Below are 17,823 nucleotides of genomic sequence, written 5' to 3' on the forward strand. Positions count from 1 at the left end.
GAGAGATTTTCACCGAAAGTCGAAGGAGGAAGGAGGAGGTACTTACCGCGAACCTCAGAATTTTGGAGGGGAAAGGATCACTCTCTGTAACTCGTAGCTTGCAGAGACTCTGAAGGAGGGAATCCTTGGACGGTAGATTGAGCCGCAGCCTTGTCTTGGTTCGAGAGGAAGAGAGAGAGTCTCGGTTGAATATTCTTGCAACTTCAGAACAGATTATAGGAGGGTCAACCTTCAGCCCTTTGGAGAGGAGATCAATCTTCTTGAAACAGGAAAACAACAAGCACCGATAGAAAGCGGGAATGGTCGATGATCGATGCCCCCTTTTTTTCTCGCTGGCCTACCTTTATAGAAAAAGGAGAAGCCTCGAGAAGGAGGGCTTCTGTTGCAGATCGATGGTCCGAATCCGGTGGGGAAATGATCGGAAGGTGGAGCTTGGTGTCACACATGGGGCTGGTTGGGGAGAGGAAGAAGGCTTGCAAGGCCGTTGAAGATGAACGGAGGAAGCCAATGGCCATGGCGATCGAGGGTGGTGGATAAGGAAGGTGGTTTTTGTAAAAAAAAAAAAGGGACATGGAGGCCATGGAGGGAAGATCGGGTGTTTAGGGAGGAAGGCGAGTTAGGGTTTTCCAAAACCCTAACTCGGCTCTTAAACCTCGAAACTTAGTTTTTCCAAAAACAGGCCTCCTTTTCAGGTTTTTCTAAAAAAGAGGGTTAAAAGTGAGTTTTTCGGCAAAAATCTTCAAAACCCGCGTAGTTTTTCCTAATTTCTTTGGTTTTTTGCATGATTTTTCCATTTTTTTGTATTTTTAGAATAAAGTCCTAAATCTTTACGAGAAATCAAAGATTAAAACTAATTTTTTTGTGTTTTTGTAAAAATATTTACAAAAGGAAATTTTTCTGAGAATTTTAAATCTATTTTGAGAAAATTTCTTCAGAAATGGGTTCTTGATCCGGATTTTGAGAAAATATGGATTTAAAGTACTGGATTCGGATCCGGAGTTGATTTTGAATATATCAATATGAATTTTAATTTAGAAAATCTAAAGAAATGACTTGATTTTCTCAGAAAACGGGTTTAGGGGCGAAAGGGTCGTTTTTATAAAATCTTTTGAAAAATTTGGGGTGTTCACAGGAGCAGATCTTGGCCTCTCACGGAGATCAACGGAAGTCAGTTCATCGATCTATTCGGACTCTATCACAAGTATGGGGCCTATGAAGAAGTCGATACCTTGTCTCGAGTAGCGAAAGAAAGAATTCAGCATGCCATGGTCCTATGCACAGTGGGACTAGCGTTCTTTCAGGATGGTCAAAATTTTATCGATGTCAGAGTCGCCCAACTCTTTTGAAGATGAGGAAGCAAGCAGACCCGTCAGTTTTCGGTGTCCATGGCAGCTCTAGCCTTTCTCTATAGAGGCTTAGCTCGTTTCGCCCTCGGAGAGACCATCTTGGTGGAAGGATGCACGTATGCCTTGCAGTCGTGGTTTCTGCGACATGTTCCATCTAAGGCCAGTTCCTTCAAGTTCAATAGCAAGAAGCCAAAATCTATTGATCAATATCGAACATTGATCGAGAATCTACACCAGGAAGAGATCCTCTGAGACTATTTTGACAGACGAGAATCAGTCCCTCGCTACACTTATGCTCGTAGCAAGCGTTACAGATTGCTCGACCCTTTCTTCTGTGTCGACTATCAGCCAGAGAGGTGTCTCCGGCAGTTCTCGCAGCGGCAGATTCGTGTCAGCACCCGCTTCCCGACGGGCCGCATGCCAGAGTTCGGTCTATGGTCAGATCAGTGGTCTGGGGCATACCACGTCACCAAATATACTTGGGACTCCTTCATTCCTTTGTCTATGTTCCCTAGTCCTAATGTATCATTGGAATATCAAGAATGGTGGCAAACTGTCTGCCCACCTTCTCTTTGTATTTAAATTTTGTCATCAATAAAAATACAACTTTTTGTTCTGGTCAAAATTTTATTTTGTTGTATATAGTAATGATTCTCGTGACAAATTCATCCCCGGTGATGAGACCTCTTTCCTATATTCTTTCTTCGATTATCTCTCATCATGATGGATGACCTTGCCTAGGTCATAAGGCGCATTTTTGTTGCCGCAAAATGGTGACACAATTATTGCAAAATTTGTGATGACCCAATCCCTGGTGATGGTATAACTTGTCTAAATTGTCTATCAATTCCTTCTTTTATGTCTTTTTCTCAAAAGAGTCGCATTTTCAAAAATTTCTTCAAGCTCTAACCATTCCTTTACCTCTACATAAAAATCACTAGCATTGGCAAGATGGTGCAAACCAGAGCTGGAAAAGAGACTGCTCCTCAGCACAGTGACAGTGAAATCGAAGCAATGGATTCCCCTAAGTTAGTCAGGGGGCAGAATCAGACTGATGATATAGACCCTACCATGTATAACCTGTTCAAAAGAATGATGACCAGAATGATGTCAGAACACACTGAGGCCAGTCAGAAGGAGGTTGCTCCGAAAAGCAAGCCAAAGAAGAAGGCTGTAAAGAAGCCAATCAGGATCATCAGGAAGAAAGTCCAGCTTGACACCACTTCTGAAGAAACAAAATCAGTTGAAGAGGAGACAGAAGAAGAAGAACAATTTGTTTTTCATCAGAATCCCCCGCAACTTGTAAAGACCGCTGTAGAGCCCGAACCAATAAACAAGCACATTCTGGCTAATGATCCAATGCAAGAGCAGATGAGAGAAATGAATCGGGCCATCAAAGATATCCAGGCCAAAAGCAAGGGCAAGCAGACCTACTCCGGTGAAGATTTTTACCATGGCTTAGATGGGAATGACAATCTGGAAAATCTCCCTCGCAAGTTCCTTAAATTTGACGGAACAAGCAACCCTAAGGCTCATTTGGCCACTTTCTATGCTCAATGCGGCCATTTCAGGAAAGACAACTGGGCGTTGTTCATTTGCTTTCCTCGCAGCCTAGAGGGGGTAGCAGCCAGGTGGTATGCAGACCACATCAATCCTATCGAACTACGAGAGTTCGATAAAGTTGTTAACCTGTTCATTAAGCGCTTCATGTTCAATGTTGAAGCCTTACCAACACTCAACCATCTGTATAATTTAAAACAGAATGAAAATGAAAAAGCCAGCAAATTCATCCACAGGTGGAGAAGCACTTGTAACAGAATGAAGGTTCCCATCCTAGAGGAGCATGCCTTACAAATCATTTTGAACAGCTTTGCCCAGCCTCTGAGGAACCTCATTTCTACCTCACCCACAAAATCATTCATCAAATTAATCAAAAAAGCCGAATGGCTCGAGACTGGCTTGGACAATGGTCTATACGATGGATATCTGTTAGTCAGAGGGAATCCCAATCAGAAGAAGAAGGCGCACGTCGCTTATGCTACAAAATTTTCAGATCAGGGCAGAGGCAGTTCTAACAACAAGAAGGGCAAGAAAAATCGTAGCAAGAACTCAGGGCACTCCAGGGCCGAGAGGACAAACTCGACAACCCAGAAAGGAAAATTTGCCAAGCCACAACCCGTTCAGTCAGTACCTCAGCCAGAAGCGAAACAGTCAGAAAAGCTGATGCACGAGGGTTGGAGTTATGATCGAGAGTTCACATCTCTAGAACAATCTCGCGAAGACATCTTGCAATATATGATGTCAAAGGGAATGATCAAACTCCCCAAAGTGGCAGACCCTTCGCTCACTATGCGCAAGTGGACGGATAAATTCTGCAAGTTTCACCGAACTGTTGGACACGACACAAAGCACTGTTTTGTCCTAAAAAACATCATCCAAGATTGTATTGACAAAAACTTGCTAATTGAGGATGAAGAAGAACAGCCAAAAATTTTGTCCAAGCCATTTCCCAAGCATTCAGCATCAGTCATCATGGAACAGACATTCTCTCTGCAAGGCAGTATTCAGCCATGTTCTAGCCGGGACATTCAGGATCAGCATTAGGTCCTGGTCCTTCGTCAAGCACAGTCTTCCACCAAGAGGGTGGATATTGCGTCATTAGTCAGCAACAAAAAGTCAGTGAAAGAGCCAGCAAAAACAACGACAGACATTTCCAAGATAGTTCCCACAATTCCAAAGCGCTTTGTCAAGGCAGCTTCGAAGAAAGAGGAGGCTTCAGGGTCAGTTCAGAAGCCAATCACTACTTTATCCAACATTTTTATCTTAGATTTGACCCATGCCTCGCCCGAGCACCAACAAGTGCTAGAAGACCTTCTCAGAAAAATCAAAGTCAAGCCTAGCACCACTCCGCAAGATATGGCTCAAATCGTCAATCAAGCAATGACGAATGCACCAATCACATTCTCGGATGAGGATTTGCCAAAGCCTCATTCATTTCATAACAACGCTCTCTATATAGTGGTGCAAACTAGAAGCATGACAGTCCCTCATGTGCTAGTTGACGAGGGCAGCAACTTAAATATCTGTTCAGAAATGACAGCTAAGGCTTTGGGACTGAGAGAAGAAGAATATAACCCAGATCCCATAACAATCTACGGTTTTGACAACCATGGGCAGACAGCAAAGGGGAAAATATTTCTTGAAATCTTCATCAATTATTCGGTGCATACAGTCCTCTTCCATGTGGTCAATGTGCCGCCCACATACAATCTGTTGCTTGGACGCACTTGGATCCACAACGCCAATGCTGTTCCTTCTACCCTCCACCAATGTATCAAATGGTCGAAGGGAGGCATGATCACTACGGTCCTAGGAGAGGACCTAGAAGAACGACTCCCGCAACCGATGATTCCCCGTCCTACTTTCACCGCCGACATCCCGAGCATCTGGGAAGTCGATGAAATCAATTTAAGTGAAAGCTTGGACATGTTGAAACTGAAAGAAGTCCAGCCAACAGAAAATGTTGCAGCAGTGGTTCAGTGGCAGGGACCTCACTTCTTCAAGTTAGGTGGGCGCCTCGACTACACTCCACTCAAAGATCACCCTCTTTTCCCTCAGTTCTCAAAAACTAAGAAAGGGTTTGATCTCCTGATTAAGCACGGTTATCGGCCTTTCAGGGGCCTGGGCAGCAATGAAGACGACATTCTGGAGCCGATCGTCCCCGCTCGGCATGTCGAGGGTACAGGCTTGGGTTTCACGGGATAGTCGTCTGACAGAAAAACCACCTTCGTCAAAGCAGTCCAGTGAAGAAGACAATGCCAGTGTTTTCTGTTTTTCTTTCTTTTTTGAGTCATCTTGTAAGGGGCAAAAGATCTGCCCCAGTTTTCTTTCTTTTCTTCCATCGTCTGTAAATATCAAAGTTACTTAAATCAATGAAATTTTGATTCCTATTTCTCATCTTGGTGTACACAAATTCTTGCTTATATCCCTTTTTCATAATTGTCATTCTTTGTTTTTGTACAAAAGGCTATTCCCAAAAACCTTTTATCCTTTTCTCAAAAACCTTCCTTGCGCTTTCAGGATTGCCGGGATTGTGGCTCCTAAATCACTCAAGAAGCTCGTCATCAATACCAATTTTTATCAAAATAAATCCAAACCGGCCAGAATCTGCAAGGCAAAGGCAAGGGAAGAAGTCAACAAAGTGACAGAACAGATCGAAGAGTTGGCAGAATTCGACTCAACGATTCAAGATTTGCCAGTATTCAGAAGCAGGATGAACCATCGCCATTGGTTCAAGACCCAACAGAGGATGTCAACATCAGTTCGGAAGATGATCCAAAAATCCTCAAGATTGGTTCCAGCTTGAATTCAGATGAGAAGGAAAAGCTCGTCTATTTTCTCAAACAGCATCAGAAAGTCTTTGCTTGGACCTATGAGGATATGCCAGGCTTAGATCCCAAGTTAGTCGAGCATCGCCTTGTGTTGAAGCCAGATTGCAAGCCAATCAAGCAGAAACTCAGAAAAAGGGATCCCCGAGTAGCACCGCAAGTTAAAGAAGGACTCGAAGAGTTGTTAAAAGCAGGATTCATCCAGACCATTGAATACCCAGACTGGTTGGCGAACATCGTGGCGGTTCCCAAAAAGAATGGCAAAGTCCGGATCTGTATTGATTTCAGAGATCTGAACAAAGCGACCGCTAAAGATGATTATCCACTTCCCAACATCGATCTCCTGATCGATAGCACGGCAAGCCATGCCATGTTTTCCTTTATGGATGGATACTCAGGCTATAATCAGATCAAATTAGCCGCTCGGGACCAGTCCAAAACTTCTTTTACCATGCCTTGGGGTACATTTTGCTATACAGTCATGCCGTTTGGGCTCAAGAATGCTGGGGCAACCTATCAGAGGGCCATGGCAGTTATCACTACAAGAAAAATGTCAATTAGCGACAGATAGTAGCGACGGTATTTTTCCGTCGCCAATTAGCGACGGCTTAGCGAGCGTCACTAATCTATCGCAAAGTTTCATGATATTCACAGATGTAGCAATGGAAAATGGTCCATCGCTAAGCCGTCGCAACATAGCGACGGCTTAGCGACGGACCATTTTTGTCGCAACAACACGCTGCGGTTAGAGACGGATTAAGCGACGGCATTTTTCCGTCGCTACTTAGCGACGCCGTTAGCGACGTACATATTCCATCGCTAAGGAGTTGTATATATTTACGCCGGCTTAGTGACAGAATAATTCCGTCGCCAATCCGTCGCTAATTTTCGCGTAAATCTGATCAGAACCCATTTCCCTCTTTTCCTGTTTCCTCTCTCCCACCCTCCCTACGCAGCCCGATGCCTTCCTCCGCCGCCCGCCGCCCCGCCGCTTGTGGCCCCGCGTTCTGCCCGAGCCGTCGCCCCGCCGACCGACGCATTCCCCGCTGGAGACAGGTTTGCCCGCCCTCCCTACGCGTTTCAATCAGGAGTTAAACCCCTTGCCTTTACGGCATGGGGGGTCGACCCCCTGCCGGAAAGGCAGGGGGTCGACCCCCTGCCTTTACGGCAGGGGGTTTAACCCCCTGCCTTTACGGCACGGCACGTGGTTTAACCCCTGCGTTTCCAGCAGGGGTTAAACCCCTTGCCATAAAGGCAAGGGGTTTAACCCTCTGCCGTGCCAAAAACGCAGGGGTTTAACCCCTGCGTTTTCGGCATGGGGGGTCGACCCCCTGCCTTTCCGGCAGGGGGTTAACCCCATGCCGGAACAGGCAGGGGGTTAACCCCTTGCGTTTCCGGCAGGGGGTCGACCCCCCCTGTCTTTCCGGCAGGGGGTTAACCCCATGTCAGAACAGGCAGGGGGTTAACCCCTTGTGTTTCCGGCAGGGGGTCGACCCCCCTGCCTTTCCAGCAGGTCGACCCCCTGCCTTTCCGGCAGGTCGACTCCGGCAGAGGGTCGACTCACTGGCAGAAAGGTAGGGGGTCAGTTAACCCCCTATGTTCCGTAAGGGGGTCGACCCTCTACTGGAACAGCTTGCCGGAACAACTTCCTTTTTTTTGTGGTGACTTTTTTTTAAAACTGCATTTTTTGTGCAAATTTTTCAACGGAACAAGCTCGTGCTCAGCCACCTGTGGTAAGTAAGTGACAAAAACAATGCAAATCGGGTAAATACCCGTGGTGAGTAAGTGATGCAAGCGTATCACATGTTATTTAATTTATTAGATGTAACACTTTATTGTTCACACACTCACTTAGTTGTTGATATTTAGGGTAGCTTTGTTGGAGTTCGGAGATCATGCTGAGCATGATTTTAATGTATGAATATGGAAGTGTTCTTATTTTTGGAGTACGGAGTCCATGCTAAGCATGGTAGTAGTTAGTGAGATATTGAAGTGTGTTTGTTGTAGGTACATGTTTGCCATTTGTTTGATATGAATGATTATGATGTATTGCAATGTTTGATGTAATTGTATCCATGCTTGCATGTAGTTACTTTCAATTTTATTTTGACTTCCATGTGAAATTTTATAATAAAAGCATGCTTCAAATGATTGTATCGTGTCATTAATAGTTTGCACATGAAAATATTAAGTTATCAATGCATGTATCAAAATTCTTGTTATTGTTTGACATAGTATATTGCATGATAAATTTGATATTTTCTTCATCGTAGCATTCTGATTGTTTTCTTTTAATTCATTAGGATACTATTCGTAACATCATACGACAGAATGACTGCAAACCGTGAATGGATGTACCGTAGGATAGTGGACAATGAGTTATCGCATGAATATATGGATGGTGTTGACAATTTTATTGAATTTGCAACAGCAAGTGTCAGTACAGTGGATCCTACAGGTCAGATTAGGTGTCCCTGCAAGATTTGTAAGAATAGTCGATTTGTAGAACCTCATAGCGTTAGACATCACCTATACAGGAAGGGTTTTGTGAGTGATTATCAGAACTGGATGTTTCATCGAGAAGAATTTAGAAACGAGTTTGATGCACGGGTGAATGTGGTGCACGATAATCCATATACGAATTTGATATTTGATGCCGCAGGAACAGAACTGGGTTCTGCTATGAGTTCTAGTGATGTAAGAACTGCCGTAGATGAAGAATCACCAAACGATGCAGCTAGTAGATTTTATGATTTACTTAGAGATGCTGATGAGCCACTTTGGAACGGTTGTGAGAGTCACACTATCTTGTCTGCAGTTCTTCAACTAATGAATTTGAAGTCCGAGTATAATTTGAGTCAATCTTGTTTTGACCGTTTGTGCATGATTGTGAAGAGTATGTTGCCCAAAGATGAGAAATTGCCACAAAATTTCTATCGTGCGAAAGTTATGGTCAACGCTCTAGTTATGGGTTACAAAAAGATTGATGCTTGTCCAAATCACTGCATGTTGTATTTCAAGAATCGGGAAAACAACATATCATGCCCGTCATGTGGGCATCCTCGGTTCAAGCCAAAGACAAGAGGCAATGGTAGCACGAGATCAAAGGAAGTTTCATACAAGTCGCTCCGCTACTTTCCTATCACTTCTAGATTGCAGCGATTGTATGTCTTCAAGGACAGCTAAACACATGAGATGGCATGCAAATAAAGTTCAACACGATGAAAACAAGATCACGCATCCTGTTGAAGCTGAAGCTTGGAAGCACTTTGATCGTACTCATCAGAACTTCGCAATGGAAGTGCGAAATGTTAGACTCGGTCTATGTACATATGGATTTAATCCATTTGGGGGTAGATCAACTCCATACTCATGTTGGTCAGTATTTGTAACTCCATACAACCTTCCACCAAGCTTGTGTATGAAACGTCCAAATCTTTTCTTATCTTTGTTGATCCCTGGTCCGACCTCACCTGGCCAAAATCTTGATGTATATCTAAGGCCATTGATTGATGAACTAAAAGTACTGTGGGATGACGGTGTTACCACGTATGATGCCCACAAAAAACAAAATTTCAACATGAAGGTCGCTGTTCTATGGACAATCAGTGACTTCCCTGCATATGATATGTTATCTGGTTGGAGCACACATGGGAGGTAGGCTTGTCCGTACTGCATGGAGGATTCCAAAGCTTTTAGATTGAGGCATGGAAGGAAGCCTTGCTGGTTTAAGTGCCATCATCGATTTCTACCCAGCGATCATCCGTTCTGACGTCAAAAGAATGCATTTAAAGCAGGCACAACTGAAACGGAAGGTCCATCCTCAAGATTGTCCGGCATAGAGATTCTAAGAAGATTGCGATACTTTCCAGATGTATTAACAGATGCCCGCAGTCCTACACCCTTCCGTGGATTTGTGAAGGATCAAAATTGGACGAAAAAATCTTTTTTTTGGGAACTACCATATTGGCCGACCCTATTGATATGACATAATTTGGATGTGATACATGTAGAGAAAAATGTGTTTGATAATGTGTTCAATACAGTAATGAATATTAAAGGAAAAACGAAGGATAATCCGAAGGCCCGTATGGATTTAAAATTAATATGTAAAAGACCAGAATTGGAACTCAAAGAGTATAATGGCAAAGTACTGAAACCAAAGGCGAAGTACGTGCTCGGACCTGATCAAATAAAACATGTATGTTAATGGTTGAGACAACTGAGATTTCCAGATGGATATGTCTCTAACATTGCTCGGGCTGTGAAGATTGACGATGGACAGTTATATGGGTTGAAGAGCCATGATTGTCATATCTTTATGCAACGATTGATACCCCTAGCATTCCATGATATGTTAGACAAACCTATATGGGGGGTATTGTCTGAGTTGAGTGGATTTTTCAGAACATTGTGCGCATCGGAGGTCGTTGTATCAGATGTAAAGAATCTCGAGAACTCTGTCATCACCACTGTTTGTCTGCTAGAAAAGATATATTCGCCATCATTTTTCGATGTTATGGAACATTTGATCATACATCTGCCATATGAACTAAGGGTTGGTGGCCCTGTGCAATATCGATGGATGTACCCATTTGAAAGGTATATGTTTTTTTATATTTGTCTCTTTAATGATAGATATTTAAAATTTGAAATGTATATTATTGTCAGATGCATGTTCGACCTAAAAAAAAGGTTCGTAATAAAGCCAGAGTAGAAGGCTCTATTTGTGAGGCGTACACTTTAGAAGAGATTTTAAATTTCTCATCTATGTACTTCGAACCTCATATTCCAACACGTTACACATGCCCGCCCCGTAACGATGATGTAGAACAAGTAACTGTAGCTGACAAGCTGTCGATATTTCAACCACTTGGGCATGCATTTGGTAGTTGCCGATCAAGGCTATTGATAGATCGAGAGCAAGATGCAGCACACATCTATATTCTTTTTAATTGCTTAGCGATTGACTCATACATCGAGTAAGTATATGTATATGCAACTCAATTATAAATCATTTTATGTTCTATATGTGGATACATGGCTCGGTAATATAAGTATTTGTGGTTTGCAGACGATTTGATCTGGAGTTGCAAAGCGAAGTTTCACATCTCACTGATGCAGAAGTACAAAAAGAACGTGAAACTAAGTTTGTGGAGTGGTTGAAACAGTTGGTAAAGAAGCTAACATAAATTTTGTACTTATAAACAACACTAAGTTACTTAATTGATCGTGATCACAATCATTGTTTATGTCTGTGCGTAGGTTCGCCATGGTGATGTTAAAGATCAAGGAATATGTGATTTAGAAAATGGTCCGACCAAAGTTGTGCAATGCTACAATGGGTATATCGTAAATGGTTATCGATTCCATACAAAAGACTACGGTATAAACAAATCAACGATAAATAGTGGTGTGTGTGTTAAGGGTAGCAGCTACGGTGAAAATGAACATGATTACTACAGTGTTATATAGGAAATAATGGAGTTGACTTACTTAGGCATGAATAACAGGGTTACGATATTCAAGTGTCATTGGTTTGATCCAACTGCAACAAGACTCGACAAAGCTTCAGGCATTGTGGAGGAGAATCATAAATCCAGGTTTGGAACATATGAACCATTCATATTAGCCTCGCAAGCTCAACAAGTTTATTATACTTCATATCCGAGTATAAAAAAGTCATATAGAAATGAATGGTGGGCAGTTTGCAAGGTGAAATCCAAACTATACCCCGAGTATGATCAGTTACAGGAAGATGAGTTAGCTGAAGACATCGATTACTATCAATCAGATGATGTCTATGACTTCGCTTATGGTCACGATGTTGCGCATGATATGCATGTCATATCTCCATTGGCCGATGAAACATTTATAGAGGAATGTGATTCAAATGATGTACCAAGTGGATGGGCAAACAATGAAGAAGAAGAAGAAGAAGAAAGTCAAACTAGTGATGAGGAAGAATTCTTAAGCTAGTGAGCAAAATCTTATACTACAAACCTCTATTTAAATGCATTGCAGTACTTGATGTGAGTTGTATTGCAATACTTGGTGTGAATGATTAAAAATTTTATTTGAATGTATTGTAATACTTGATACGAATGATTCGAATGCATTGTAATACTTGATGTGAATGATTTCAATTATTTGAATGTATTATAATTTATGCAACAAATGATTTGAATTAGTGCAATACTTGATGTGAATGATTTGAATTATTTGAATGCATTGTAATACTTGATGCGAATGATTTGAATGCATTGCAATGCTTGATGTGAATGACTTGAATGCATTGTAATACTTGATGTGAATTATTTGAATGTATTGTATGACATATGTTATTTGTTAGAATATGGTTCGTGGAGGTTATAGTGGTCGTTCATCCAGTAGTAGCCAGGCTCAACCTTCATCTTCACGGGCTCCTGTGATAGGTATATCATATAACTAATTGGATGCTTGATTAGTTCAAATGCACATTCTGAGAATTTCTAATGTATTTTTTTACAGATGATGTTGTGCTTGTACACGACCCACCTACACCAGTTGATCACACAAGTCAACAGCCAACACAAGAAACAGGGTCTTCTCAGGTTGGCACAAGAAGACTCATTCGAATAGTGTATATCGATAATCGACCGTAAGTATTTTGTTTTCAATTATTGCATATCTTTTAAATATTTTATATTGATATTTACTGTGTAACAATTCATGTGCAGCACGAGGTTTGAGCCACAAGAAGTAGTACGGGAGATTAGTAATTCACTTCTTCAACATCTACCAGGACCAGTTGCTCAATGGAAAGAGTACCCAAAGGAGGTGTTAGACAGATTGTGGTCCTCATTCATGGTATACAGTTGTTCCTCATAGTTAATGTTTTCATATTTAATTTATTTAAGCAATGTCTACTAACTTTTTGAAAATATTTGTAGGCTTCAAATCGCTTCGCAACTACGGTGGAAGAAAATGATGCAAGGAAGGTGTGGCAGAAGGTGGCTGCCAATCGATTTGCAGACATGCTGCACACTATGAAGACTGCAACAAAAAAAGCATCTGGCGTAGTAGATGATCCATTACTGTGGAAGGGCCATGGTCCTATTACTATCAGGAGAGATTACTGGGATGAAATGTGCGATAAGTGGGCGGGAGATGCATTTACAAATCGCTCTGCGAAGGCTGCACAAAATCGATCGAAGATGCCCAAAGCCCATCTACACACAGGTGGATCTAGGACATTTGGGAGCCACCTGAAGAAAATGGTAACTCATTAATATATAATATTAATTTTATAAGTATTGTTGCAAACTTGTGTACTAAATCTTTTGTTATTTAACTTCGCAGGAAGCAGAAAAAGGAGGCAGTGTACCATATAAGGATGTGTTTGTAGAAACACATAAACGGAAGACCACGGGAGTCTTCGTATCAGAGAAGGCGAGAACGACAACGGTATGTATTAATTCTATTAATAATCATTGCAATATATATGCAAGTTATCATAATGTTATCATTAATTATTAATGAATACTTTAAACATTATTTTGTAGGAGGCATATGAGCAACAGATGATAGAGCGATATGGCGATGACGCTACTCAGCATCCATCATTTGATCCTACAACATGGGTGACTGCAGCAGGTGAACCCAAAAAAGGTCGCGTGTTCGGGTTTGGGAGTAATATGAACACTTCACCAGTTATTGGTTCTTTCAGTTACGGCTCACCGACTTCTTGTGCCGATATAAGCTCCAAGCAGCCGACTATTCTTTCCGGTGATGATGTAGGCCAGATCGTTAATGAATCACTGAATAACTACTTCCAATACACCATCGCCCCCTTTCTTCGAAATGAGATCAAGGCCGCTGTTCTGGAAAGGGGATCTTCGATTCCAGGTCCCTCTCAGGTATAATCACATATTCAGTTTTTTGTCTGCCTTAGAACATATATGAGCATAATCGAATCACATATATAACTTTTTGCCTGCCTAAGAACACATATGAGCATGTTATAATCACATATTCAGTTTTTTGACTACCTTAGAGCACATATGAGCATGCTATAATAACATATAGAGTTTTTTTATTGCCTTAGAGCACATATGAGCATGCTATAATCACATATAAAGTTTTTTTGCCTGCCTAAGAACACATATGAGCATGATAGAATCAGATATAAAGTTTTTTTTACTGCATTAGAACACATATGAGCATGCTATAATCACATATTCAGTTTTTTGACTGCCTAAGAACACATATGAGCATGCTATAATAACATATAGAGTTTTTTTATTGCGTTAAAGCACATATGAGCATGCTATAATAACATATAGAGTTTTTTTATTGCCTTAGAGCACATATGAGCATGCTATAATAACATAAAGAGTTTTTTTATTGCCTTAGAGCACATATGAGCATGCTATAATCACATATAAAGTTTTTTTGCCTGCCTTAGAACACATATGAGCATAATGGAATCACATATATAACTTTTTGCCTGCCTTAGAGCACATATGAGCATGATAGAATCACATATAAAGTTTTTCGCCTGCCTTAGAGCACATATGAGCATGCTATAATAACATATAGAGTTTTTTTATTGCCTTAGAGCACATATGAGCATGCTATAATCACATATAAAGTTGTTTTGCCTGCCTTAGAACACATATGAGCATAATCGAATCACATATATAACTTTTTGCCTGCCTTAGAGCACATATGAGCATGATAGAATCACATATAGAGTTTTTTGCCTGCCTTAGAGCACATATGAGCATGCTATAAAAACATATAGAGTTTTTTTATTGCCTTAGACCACATATGAGCATGCTATAATCATATATAAATTTTTTTGCCTGCCTTAGAGCACATATGAGCATGTTATAATCACATATTCAACTTTTTGACTGCCTAAGAACACATATGAGCATGATAGAATCACATATAAAGTTTTTTTGACTGCATTAGAACACATATGAGCATGCTATAATCACATATTCAGTATTTTGACTGCCTAAGAACACATATGAGCATGTTATAATCACATATTCAGTTTTTTGACTGCCTTAGCACACATATGAGCATGCACAAATCACATATAGAGTTTTTTTACTGCCTTAGAACTTATTTCATTTATGATAGAATCACATATAAATTTTTTTGCTTTGCCTGCCTTAGAGCACATATGAGCATTCTATAATCACATATTCAATTTTTTGACTGCCTTAGCACACATACGAGCATGATCGAATCATATATATAGTTTTTTGTCTGCCTTAAAGCACATCCGAGCATGGTAGAATCACATATAGAGTTTTTCTAGATGCCTTAGAACACATATGAACATGCTATAATGACTGCCTTAGCACACATATGAGCATGATAGAATCATATATATATATATATATATATATATATATATATATATATATATATATATATATATAACTTTTTGTCTGCCTTAGAGCATATATGAGCATGATAGAATCACATATAGAGTTTTTTTATTGCCTTAGATCACACATGAGCACATGATAGAATCACATATAGTGTGTAATTTATTTCATTATATTTTGTTTATCAATACTGACTGTTCTTTTCTTGTGTAGACTGCTAGCGATAATCAGCGTAGTGGAGCTGAAGGGACAGATAAAGACAATGAACAAGAAGACACACAAAATCTTGGCGATGATTAGAGAACTGTGTTGAAGAAGTTCTATTTTTTTATGTTTCCTAATTGTAATTGTTGAATTGTAATTAATTAAACTTGTTAATTTTAAGGTGGAACGATTAATTGTTGTAGATTCTTGTTATATGAAATTTTTTGTGTGGTTTGTTTTTTATTTACAAGAAATATAAATTGTACAGGAAATATAAATTGTACAGTTCTCGGTATTTAATTTTCAAATAATTTTTTTTTAATTTTTTTTCTTGTTTGCGACGGATTAGCGACAGAACCATCTGTCGCTATTCATATTAATCTAGCGATGAAAGTAAATCTATTGCCAAGCCATGGTCGCCATTTAGTATCGGCGGATTGGCGACGGAATATAGCGCTCGTTATTTCGTCGCAATTAGAGACGGACCTGGTGACAGAATTATTCCGTCGCCAGTTAGCGTCGAAATATTCGCGACGTAAGCATACTGTCGCCTCGTTGTCGCTAATCCGTCGCTACCCATGTTAGCGACGGAATGTGGTCGTCGCTAATCTACTGCTTTGTTGTAGTTTATCTTTCATGACCAGATGCACAAGAACATGGATGCCTATGTGGATGACATCCTGGTCAAGTCCAAAGAAGGAGAGGATCATCTTGATGCTCTCGGCCAAGTCTTTAAAAGACTTATTCTCTACAAACTGAGACTCAATCCATAGAAATGCAACTTCGAAGTGGAGTCAGGCAAGCGGCTTGGCTATATGATCAACAAGAAAGGCATAGAGGTAGATCCCGCCAAGTCAAAGACGATCATTGATATGCCGCCTCCCACTAATCTTAAAGAGTTGTGAAGCCTTCAAGGTCGCATTCAGTCAATTTGGCGTTTTATCTCCAATTTGGCCATGAGATGCGAGCCCTTCAATCACTTGCTGAGAAAAGAAGTGAAGTTTGAGTGGGGATCAGAATGTCAGCTTTCATTTGAGCGCATCAAGCAGTATCTCCTCAATCCGCATGTTCTAAAGCCACCAGAACTCGAAAAACCACTCCTTTTATATATTTTTGTCAACCATAATGCTTGCGGCAGATTTCTTGCACAGTACGAGGAAGGCAGCCGGATAGAGCATGCCATCTACTATATCAGCAAGACTTTCATCGATTATGAGAAGAGATATTCTTAGATGGAAAAGACATGTCTAACCTTAGTATGGATGTGTCAGAAGCTTAGACATTATCTGTTGGCATCAGAAATCAAAATTTTGTCAAGACTTAACCCTCTCAAGTACATCCTTGAGCAGCCTTTCCTTACTGGACAGATTGCAAAATGGCAAGTCCTCCTGATGCAGTACGATTTGGAATATGTTTCTCAGAAGTCAGTCAAGGGTCAGTCTGTCGCAGATCAGCTGGCAGACTTCCCATTGACAGAAGAGATCAAAGCGGAAGATGATTTCCCTGATGATTGCATTTGCAGTGTTCAGGAATCCCCAATTTGGACTCTATTCTTTGACGGAGCTTGAAACATGTTCGATATAGGGATTGGAATTTTGCTAATCACTCCTGAAAAGGAGATGCTCCCTTATTCCCTCAAGCTCGACTTCCAATGTACTCATAACATGGCCAAGTATGAAACTCTAATACAAGGCCTTAAGATTTTGCAAGACTTTGGTGTCAAGAGAGTACATGCCTTTGGCGACTCGTTGCTTGTTATAAGCCAAGTTAATGCCGAATGGCAAGTCAAGGATTCAAAGTTGATCCCCTATCAAAAGATTGTCTTAGCTCTCATAAGCAACTTTGAAGAATTTCAGCTCAACCATGTCAAGAGAGAGTACAATCACATAGCAGATGTCCTAGCCTATTTAGGCTCTATTATGTCTTTTAAAGACAGTAAGTCCTGTCGTTCCTTCGAGATCGGCAGACTTGATCAATCTGCCTACATTCCAGCTGAGCAAGTGAACCAAGTCACTCAAAAAGAGAAGCCTTGGTACCAAAACATCAAAAACTTCATCGAAACTGGTAATTTTCCAGCGGAAATGCCTAGAAAGGAGAAACACGCGGTTCAACGCATGTCAACCCGTTATTTCATCCTTGCCGATACTCTCTACCGTCGTGGGTTCAGTTCTGAGTACGCCAGATGCTTAGATAAGGATGAAGCCATGGAAGTTGTCCGAGAGGCACACGAGGGAATTTGTGGTGGTCACGTCGGCTACCAAACACTCGTCAAGCAAATTATTCGGGCAGGGTATTATTGGAAAACCATGCAGCAGGATTGCCACCAATTTGTAAGGAAGTGCGTCAAATGCCAGATGCACACACCTTCCATCCATGCGCCAACCGCTTACTTGCAATTCGTGGCCTCTCCTTGGCCTTTTTTGATGTGGGCCTTCGACGTAGTTGGTCCGATCACTCCTTCGGCTTCTAATGGCCACCAATATTTCCTCGCAGCTACAG

This window comes from Nuphar pumila, chromosome 7, assembly GCF_984573655.1.
Source record: "Nuphar pumila chromosome 7, dmNupPumi1.hap1.1, whole genome shotgun sequence".
NCBI lineage: Eukaryota > Viridiplantae > Streptophyta > Magnoliopsida > Nymphaeales > Nymphaeaceae > Nuphar > Nuphar pumila.